The sequence below is a fragment of the Anas acuta genome, chromosome 6 (genome assembly GCF_963932015.1).
Source record: "Anas acuta chromosome 6, bAnaAcu1.1, whole genome shotgun sequence".
Taxonomy (NCBI): Eukaryota; Metazoa; Chordata; class Aves; order Anseriformes; family Anatidae; genus Anas; species Anas acuta.
Window position 1 is genome coordinate 32,669,774 of NC_088984.1, and position 9,575 is coordinate 32,679,348.

General features: G+C 48.8%; 1 protein-coding gene across 3 annotated transcripts in view; it reads right to left on the reverse strand.

Annotated features, from left to right (window-relative positions):
- Nucleotides 1–9,575, reverse strand: part of CPS1 (carbamoyl-phosphate synthase 1) — a 177,464-nt gene that overhangs the window by 102,867 nt on the left and 65,022 nt on the right. For 2 of the 3 annotated variants that reach the window (XM_068686431.1, XM_068686432.1), the window contains one exon: nt 6,777–6,955. The gene's annotated coding sequence lies outside the window, so the exon portion shown is untranslated. Of the gene's footprint in view, nt 1–6,776; nt 6,956–7,735; nt 9,574–9,575 lie in introns of those variants that run through there. The other variant, XM_068686433.1, reaches the window with a different exon arrangement.

Consider the following 9,575-nt stretch of genomic DNA (forward strand, 5'->3'; position numbering starts at 1 on the left):
GTATGGTACTAGCAGGAAAAAAACAAAAGCTAAAAAAGTCTGGGATTCGTTCCACCTCGTGAGAGTCAGAGCTGTGGTGTGAATACATCAAATTTACACTGACTGAAACTGCTGGTCCATGCCTACTTCAGTTGAGAGCTCTAAACACAGGAGTCAAGTGTTCAGCTAGTTAACTTTGCAAACTGGTGCAATTAAACCACTAGCAGATATTAGCAAATAAGCAATCGAATTGTAAAGGAAAGCAGAACCGAAGTAGCACATTCACTTTCCTGTATTGATTTAAGTTATCTAAATACTCAGATTTTCGTGTTTATCTACTGCCATAAATAAAATCGATTTCATTAATTTATTTCCACTTCCTATGGATTCCATCATGCTACAACCCATCATAGCCAAAGCAATCGTCAGCTACCACATCCAATGCAGTAAGGTGACAAAATCCACAAGAGCTAAATATACTCGGAAAGTTTTCATCTCGTTAGTCCAACCCCAGAGGTCTCAACGACAGTGTGTGCTTGTGAGACCTCAGCAAAGATCAGGAGCTGGCTTCCACAGGCTACATGGTTAGGAAGAGCCTCAGTTTGTGATTTCTAGGAAATAAAGGAAGGAAATGAAGGCTGAAAAATGTGGATCCCTCAGAAGTGGGAGCACTTGAATAGCAAATTGCCTGCGAGCAGCAAGTCCGGGGAACAGAAATCAGCATCTGAACTAAGCACACAATATTTAGAAAGGACACAGGGGAAGGACTGCATCAGGCACTAGGCAGTGTGGGTAACAATGTCATCAGGAACACCAGCTGCAGGAGTGCTTTACACGAGTGTTAGCTCTTTCCTGTTCCAGTCAGGGAGTCAGCCAGTGACACACTCCTGCAATCACATTTAACTTTTCCAGTCAACCCAATCCTCTCTCTCCTTCTCCTCCACCCCTCACAACCCCCCGGCAGCTGTGGCACCCCCAGGAGCATGCTTTGAAGAATCTGGAAGCTTGTTTTGGGCAGCATGGGTCTGATTTCCAGCATCAAAAACAGAAGAAATTGGTCTCAAGCCAGGCTCAGAATGACCTTGGAAAAGACCCAAACTTTTTCCTCTGCTGATCTGCATGAAGCTTAGCAACTCTGCTCATCCCAGTTCCTGGCTTTGCCCCAGCCCTGCTCCTCTCCTGACCCTTGCCACAACACCTTGTCCTGGCAAAACACACTTTTCATCAGAGCTCTGCCCCTAACACATTTACCTGCGCGATTCAGCAAGTAGAACAGCAGTGCTGGTACGCCCCAAACGCTTCTAGTTTTGTGTTTACCACAGTCATCCCTCCATGCATTTCCTACAACAGACACATGGAGATTTTGTGGGCACAAGAAGATTCAGTAACTGGGTGGGAGAAGCGGGGAGGGCTCTTGCTACTGAAGCAGCAGCCCAGAGGGAAAAAAAAATCCCAAGGATTTCAGAAGAAACAAGGAGAGCTGTGCTTGAGCATCCAGCCCAGCATCAGCTGTGAATATACCTCTACTTCAGCCCATTCAGACTGCCTTCTGCAGCTAGTTCTGCCTTTTCTAGGGAAATGGGATACATAAGATGCAGCTGAAGACGTGCTAAATCTCAAACTACATTCCTTCAGTAGGGGTCGCATCCATTTTACTAACATTAGCCACAGAGATCCCCAGTAAAGGTCCCTAACAACATCTTCATCCATCCTGCCAGTCAGCTAACAGATATTCTCCCCCATTTCACAAATGGCCAGGAGGGGAAGTGAGATGAATTTCCTGCTTTCCTCGCTTGCATCCCCCCAGAAATGTCACAATGCAACTTTTATTTTAGGCTTCTCCAACGGGCAAATAAATAATAACTAAAAATCACCCAAGAAAACTAAGGACTGAGAAATTCTGATTTCTCAGAAATTCTGACTTCTTCACAAGCTGATGTTGTGACAATCATCAGCTTTCAGACTCACCACACTGGAATTGCTGTGGTGTTGCACACTCCCTTTTCCCACCCTATATGTGCCTAAAATAACACACACGGGATGATTCCATCAGATTGCTCCACGCCTGCCAGCAAAGGACCACGTCACTGTACCTTCCTCATTCCAAAAGGAAACGATATCAACCAACCTAGTCAAGTGAACAAACAATAACCTGCAGATGGGCTCACATTTTAAGTGTCCAAAATCTGAGCTCTGCTGCCCCCTGAATCCAGGGGCCTTCTTTGGGAAGAGTACCTCCATATGCACCAGGTTTCTTGTTAGCTTGCTGATTTGAAAACACCTTGGGAGGGATGCAGAAATCCTAAAGGAGAAATATGTTCATTACTACATGTCCACCCACACCACAAGCAGTTCATTTCGATTCATCTCCATTGTAAGAAGAGGCGACAAGAAAGTGAACTGAGATGAAACATTACTTGTGTCAGGTTGAAAGCCATGAGGATGGAAACTTTGCAAGGAAACTGCCCCTTTGCTTCAAGCAATGTTATAAGCTGCCAAATATTTTCAATCCTTAAAAGCTTAGCTTTAAAAAGCCTGTCAGAATACAAAAACATAGCAAAATACATAAAAGACAAGCAGCAAGCAGCTCTCCAGCACAGAGCAAGCCCTGTCCCTGTGTTCCAGGCAGTGACCCATCAGCAGATGTCCCGCTGGTGCTGCACCCTGGCACAGGCAGCACGGCTCAGGGCTGAGCTGCAGGCAGCTGGGATGGCCACGTGCCAGCCAGGACCAGCCCCCTGAAAGCCTCAGCCCAGCAGCTTGCTTGTCATGAGAAAAAGCACACAGGGTTACAGCACAGCTAAGGTACGGCCACGTTCTCCAAGGTCACGTCACAGTCAAGTGTCCATGCTGGCATTTCAGCAGTGTTTTGGTCAGGGGCAGCTCCTTCCCTGGAGACAACCCCAGCAGAGCACAATTTTACTGATCAGGACACGTCCAGGCAAACCTATTGCCCTAGTGGTGGCTGTGGAGAATGAACATCAAGATACTGGCACGGGTGCCGAAGAATTGCTGCATCAGAGAGGGCCCTGCAACATTGCCAGGGTGTCCCGGGGGGCAGGCACTCCATATTGAAGGTTCATTAAAAACATGACCCCAAAATTATTTGCACACTGCGAGCAATGCATTATTTTACAAGGTATAAGGTATCAGGTACCTTCGTAGTGCACCAAATGAAACACCAGGGGCTTTTAGCGCTACTCGGAGACCTCAGGTCACCTGCCAAGCTTAATTTTATTGCTCAATGTCATGAAGACCCTGGTCACTGCCACCCTAAACTGTCCATACAGCTAAGCAAACAAGACAACAGTCATGCTCGTGCACTGCTCACCCTCCAGACGTGCAAAGGTGAGCACGGGTACAGACAGACGTCAAATACAGAGTCAGGCTAAGCACTGAGCCATATCCGTATCATGTTTTCATCAGTGATCGCATCCAATCCTGACACTGAACTTTAAAGACATCATTGAAGATGCAAGTGCCTGATGCAGAACCGTGTGAGTCATTACAGCAAAGCAAAATAAATCTGATGTGGTGTCAGTTCTGTCCGGGGAGCAGAGTCGATTAAAGCCACAGCAAGACTCACTGCCTTCCAGATGTATTTGGCATTGACCTCACCACCAAACCAGAGAGCTCGATCCAGCTCTTGGCAGCTTTCTGCCTGCTTCTCCTTGCTTCTGCCCACACGTAGCCCTTCCTGATCTCTTCTCACCCAGGTCTGCTCTCCAAACTCTCTCCTTAACCAAGAAAGGACGGATTCCAACCGCAGCCAAAGGGTGTGCTGCGGGCTGATGCCTCAGAGAGGTGGAAATGACAAATGACAAAATGTCCCAGAGGATCACAACCTGCCATCTCCGAAGAGCCGTGGCTCGATGCACAGAACCACTCATCTCCAGTCGTTGCTTACTGCGAAAACAGCCACACGAAGCAGCTGCTTTCCCGCTGCAAAGTCTCCTCCGGTTTCCTGCTTGTGGGACAGGGGCACCTAGTGGCTGAGCCCCGGAAGAGCAGGGCACAGCCACGGCACCACAGGTAGCACCTGCCCACACTGCGATGAGGGATGTGTTGGTAGTTGGAGTGAGAGGCGGCTGCTGCTGGCACGGAGACGTTACAGTGCCCTCAGGCTATTACCTGCTCTAACATGTAAAGCAAAATAAAAGCACACAGCATCAGGCACACCGAAACTCTCCCATAGCAGCTTCCACGCCAGATGCTCAGGGAACAGGACAGTGAAGGCACACAGCAATACCCCCTAACTCCGTGGCTCGGGACCTCCTGTGCACGGGCACAGAGGCATCTTTTTACTGAACAGCCTGCCACGGCTTAACAACGTGAATAATCTTCACCTTGGAAGGCTGCCCCATCATTTCAGCTGACGTCTGTCAGCTTTGAAAGCCAGCCTGCCACCTTTCCCCATTAGGTCTGCAACGCTGTTCAAAGCCCACAGACATCTCCTAGACCCCTCTTTAGGTGTCTCTTCCAGTCTGAACAGCCCTAAGCACAGGTACTTACTCTGTGTACATAAAGCCATTCCACACAGCTTATTTTTGGCCTGCTCAGTTCTGTAATTTGCACCTCTCTTCTAGTTCTGCCATGCATTTTGAGATGAGAAGTAAATGCGGGATTTCAGAAGCAGGTGAGCCACTGACACACATAACACCGCTCTCAGATTTGTTCTCTTTTCCCTTCCTAATAAGAACTGACTTTCTGCTGAGCAGCAGAACCACCTACTACATCTCTGAGGTCTCTTTTCTGGATGATAATCACTGCTCAAAGCCCACCGCTGTGTGTGCACAGAGACAGGATTGTTTTTTTTAAAACCAAATTCTCAGCTTACCATCTGACCCCAATAAATGGGGGCAGGATATGGCGAGATTTGCCCCAGATATACTATCAATATAATTGACTAGCTTCACTCAGCTTCTCTGACCAATACTCAAGCTTTGATCTCTTCCCAGAAGCTGCTAAAACAAAATAATCAATGCTATCTGCACTCATGCTTACAGTATACTTGGAAAGAATGAACCAACAGAATAAAATATAGTTTTCCCCCTTCTGGATGTCCTTCTAAAGTGAAAAATTTTGTCATCACAAAGCCAAGATACAATACTTGCTTTACCTTCCAAAAGCAACTCTTTTCAGCTTCAGAATGGCATTACAATTTTCAGTCTCTTAATATAATTTTGAGGTTTTTACTGAGATCAAATACAGTGAGCCAGAACTCTAGTATTAAAGAATTGAATTTTTCTAGAATTGTCACTGTTTTATACACGGTATTTATACACAGAAAACAATGTCCAATATTCTTTATTGTAATTTTTAAGGAAGAAAAGGACATCCCTGGTTTTGATCTTTCATACGTCTTTGTACACTTTGGACTCCAAGCCCAATTATGTAGTAACTTTATCCATGATGCTTAATAAATAATGTGTAAGAGAGGCTGATCAATGCAGATGGGAAGCTTTGTGATGTTACCACGTACTGTCTGAAGCTTGAGCACAAAGGAACCAATACAAAAATGAAAAAAAAAAATAAACATAGATGGAGGGATGAATACAACCTTGATCCCATCCCTTAACTACAAAATTTTGTAGTGCAGTAGTTCTCCTAAAGCCCCAAGACATCCCCAGGGCGATTTTCAGCAGGTGAATGTTCTCCCACCACCCAAGTGCTTCATCTCGGCAGTTTTCTGCGATACCCCCCCCCCACACACACACAGACCATGCTCTGTGAGGCACTTCCACATGCAGCTTCCCAAATCCCCTTTTCTGTCTCAGGAGGCCCCGAAGGACAAGCTATCCTTGCTCACAGCACTCCCTCACATCCAGCACACAGTAGCAAAACCAGAACAAGCAAGCCTTGCATTATTGTTATGGGGTTACCACGCCAAGCCCATCTGGTCCACAGCAGGGAGGCCGCTGTCTGAGGTCAGCCTGACCCTGACAGGAGGGGTAGATGCCAAAACACCATTTTGGAAAGGCCACGTGCGACTCTGCACCTACTCTGCCCAAGCTGGCACCTGCTGACCGGAGATCAGCTGTAGGGGAGGTTACAAACCCTACCAGCAGAGCCCCCAGGAGGAGCCTCTTCCACTCTGGCAGGAGGTGGGCCAGCAAGTCCTCAGGCAGGGCGCCAGGCAGTCCGCAGGCAGCTGGTGCAACAGCAAAGGCTTGGAATTTGCATCATTGCGGGATAAGGAAGGAAAACACTCAGGCACCCTGATGCTTTCTTCAGGGAGAACCATGAAATATGAATTTTAGTCACGTAACTACAGGACCCACAGGCACGCTACCAGGCTAGTAGAGACAACCAACAGCCAGGACCCTTATGCTGCTAAAATGTGGTAAAGATTTGTATTTTAGCTGTTGCAGTGGACAAGGAAATATTACACACTGTTCTTTTCTCACTTGTAGAAAGATTCTGGGACATCTTTTCAGCCATTGATTGCAAGTCACTTCAGGAAGAGAGATTTTTTCTAAGAACAACTTTGGGATGGGACTGCAAGGAAGACCAACTGAAGCCCGCTTTCTTTCCATTTCCTCTGTCTACTCTGACAGCTGCTTCCACACAAAAGTAGTTTCTAGATGTGTTCTGAACATATTTCCTCTCATCACTTTTTCCCGATGAATCCCAGCATAATCTTTTACAGACGCAACAAGAAAGTCCACCCCCCTCCACACCTAAACACCCCAAAATGACTGAAATTGCAGTGAGAACATGGGAACAGATTCCCTTACCGGCTCATTTGCTTCTTTCCTGTCCTGTTCTGCACAGACAAGTTCCTAAGAGTCACTTACCTGGGCTCCAGGTGACAGCAACAGTGAGATGCTCTGGATATATCCTGGGCAAGAACTCCATCAAAGCCTAAAGTGACCACAGACGTTTAGAAAATAACACTGAAACACAATTCTTTGGGGGTGGTGGTGAGGAGAACAGGCAGTATAGTAGGGGAGAAGCATCTTTTTCTTGAAGTGATCTGAAGAGAAAAGAAAATACGGAAGGAATCAAAGACAAGACAAAGATTCTAAAGATGAAGTAGCATACTTTACACTAGAAGTTTATATGGAAATGTGCCTGGGGGAAGGAAGGTAGGAAATATAATTTTGACCTGCAGATGGAAGACTAACACAGGCTATGAGCTTGGCCCCACATTATTTTGTGCTTGTTTCTCAGTATTCCCTGCAATTTATTTTTTTTCTTTGAGCTCTGATTTTACAAATTATAATAAGCAGGCGTATGGTCAGAAAACCAGAATCCCTAACATAAAGCAGTTGCCCCAAACATGAATGCAACCACCTAATGAATTCCCATGGGTGTTCCTGACCACCACCAAAAGAAAAATTCTTAAAGCAGATGTTTTCCCCCAACCCACCCAGATGGGTTCAGCTCCCACACCGGAGCATGCCACTGCACTTAGACCTCGCTAGAAGCCCCCAACAAGTTGTGCACTTCAGCAAACCAGATCCTAAGCAGGGCTCCCACACTGTGCCAAAGGCCTGCAGGGTTAAAAAGGGAATGGGGCATAGCATGACCCCAGACAGAATCAGAAACACAGCATGTAAGGGCAACTTAGCCCAATTCAGGCTAATGAACACCGTCCCACACACTTCTGCTTTACACAGCTGGTACACAGGGACACACATCAAAGGAGGGCTGCAGGGAGACCCCAAACACCAGGACATTGCTGCTATGGGGCATTTGGGATAAAAAGCGGGCCGGGTGGCACTGGTCAGGGCTGGAAGTCATGGTCACCTACCCTTCTGTCACAGAGAGGAAGCAGCTCAGCTGGCACAGGCAACAAGCAGCAGCACTGGAGATGAGCAGCAAGTGCAGATCTGTGCTGTGTCAGGCCTCACAGCCAGGTAAAGTGCTGCTGCTACAGGGAAGCAGGGCCCAACGTGTGCTCCTGGGACAGACTCTCTGCCACCACTTGCACCAGGCAGGCACCACATCCACAGGGCCTCCAGCTCCATTGTGTTAACTATGGGGGGCCCAAAACCCCATTGGGGCCCCTGAAACCCCACAGGGCTCAAGCTTCAAAGACAGAGTCACAGCGGGCCTATAAATCTTTCAGGGCCAGCCACAAGGGGCCTCTAAATTCCACAAGGCCTGTAAATCCCACAGGGACAGCCATAAGGGAATCCTAAACGCCACTGGGCCCTTAAAACCCAATAGGGCATGCAAACCCCACAGGACTCCCTCATGCAGCTGACTATGCAGCCTAAACACTACAGGGACTCCTAAACGCCACAAGGCCTGACTCTCTGGGCCCCCAAACTCCTCAGAGCCAGCCAAAAGGAGCCCCAAACCCTACAGGGGCAGACACACGGGGGCTCTAAGCCCTGTAGGGCCCCTAAACCACTCAGAGTCAGCCAAAAGGCCAAACCCCACAAGCCAAAATGCCAAACCCCACAAGGCCTGCAAAATCCACAGGGCCAGCCACACAGGGCCTCTAAGGCCCCCAAGAGTCCCCTAAATACCAGCGTCAGTAACAACAGGCCCCATATACCACAGAGCCAGCCACAAGGGATTCCCTAAACCCCACAAGAACCCCAAGCCCCACAGGGACAGCCACAAAGAGCTCCCAAGCCCCCCAGGGCCTGCCACATGGGGCCCCTAAACCCCACCAGGCCTCTTAACCTCATGCAGCTATAAGCCTCACAAGGTCCCCTAAATGCCACAGGATCTGCAACGTAATACCCATAAAATATACAGGTTCAGACAAAAGGGGATCCCTAAACCCAATGGAACCCCCTAAACCCCTTGGGGCCAGCCAAAAGGTGCCCCAAAGCTCACAGCAGCTGCAAGCCCTACACAGCTAAATAGACATTGCCCCCAAATCACACAGGTCCAGCAAAAAAGTATTGCCCAAACCCCCCAGGGTCCCCAAACTCCACTGAAACAACCAAAATATACCTCAAACCCCACAGGAACTGCTGCAGGGAACCCCTCAGTCCCACAGAGCCCCTAAGTACCACAGGGACAGCTGCAAAGTGCCCATGAATTCCCCCCGTCCCTCAGAGAGACAAAATGGCTCCCAAACCCTCACAGGGCCCCCAGAATCCCTTGGCATTAGCTGAAAGGAGCCTCAAGCCCCACAGGAATTGCAAACCCCACAGGGCCCAATACACGGGACCCCTAAACCCCACCAGGACCCTTAACCTCATGCAGCTACCACACAGCCTAAGCCTCACAGGGCCCCCTAAACACCACAGGGCCAGCCAAACGGTGCCCTAAATCACACAGCACCTACAAACTCCAAGCAACCAGGTAGACAGGGCCCTGAAATCACACAGGTCCAGCCAAAAGGCATCCCCTAAACCTCACAGAGTTCCCAAACCCCACAGGAACATTTGCAGGGAGTCCCAGAGGATCCTTAAACCCCCCCAGAGCCAGCAGCAAGGCACCCACAAACTCCCCCGTCCTACGTCCCTCAGAGCCAGCCAAAATGGCTCCCAAAGCCTCAGAGGACCCCTAAAACCCTGCGATCCGGCCCCACACGGGGACTCAGCCCGCAACCCAAGCCCCACACATCGCTATAGGGCTGGGACTGGGGCTGGGCGCTGTGGGGCGGCGTTCCCCGGCCCGGCCTCCCA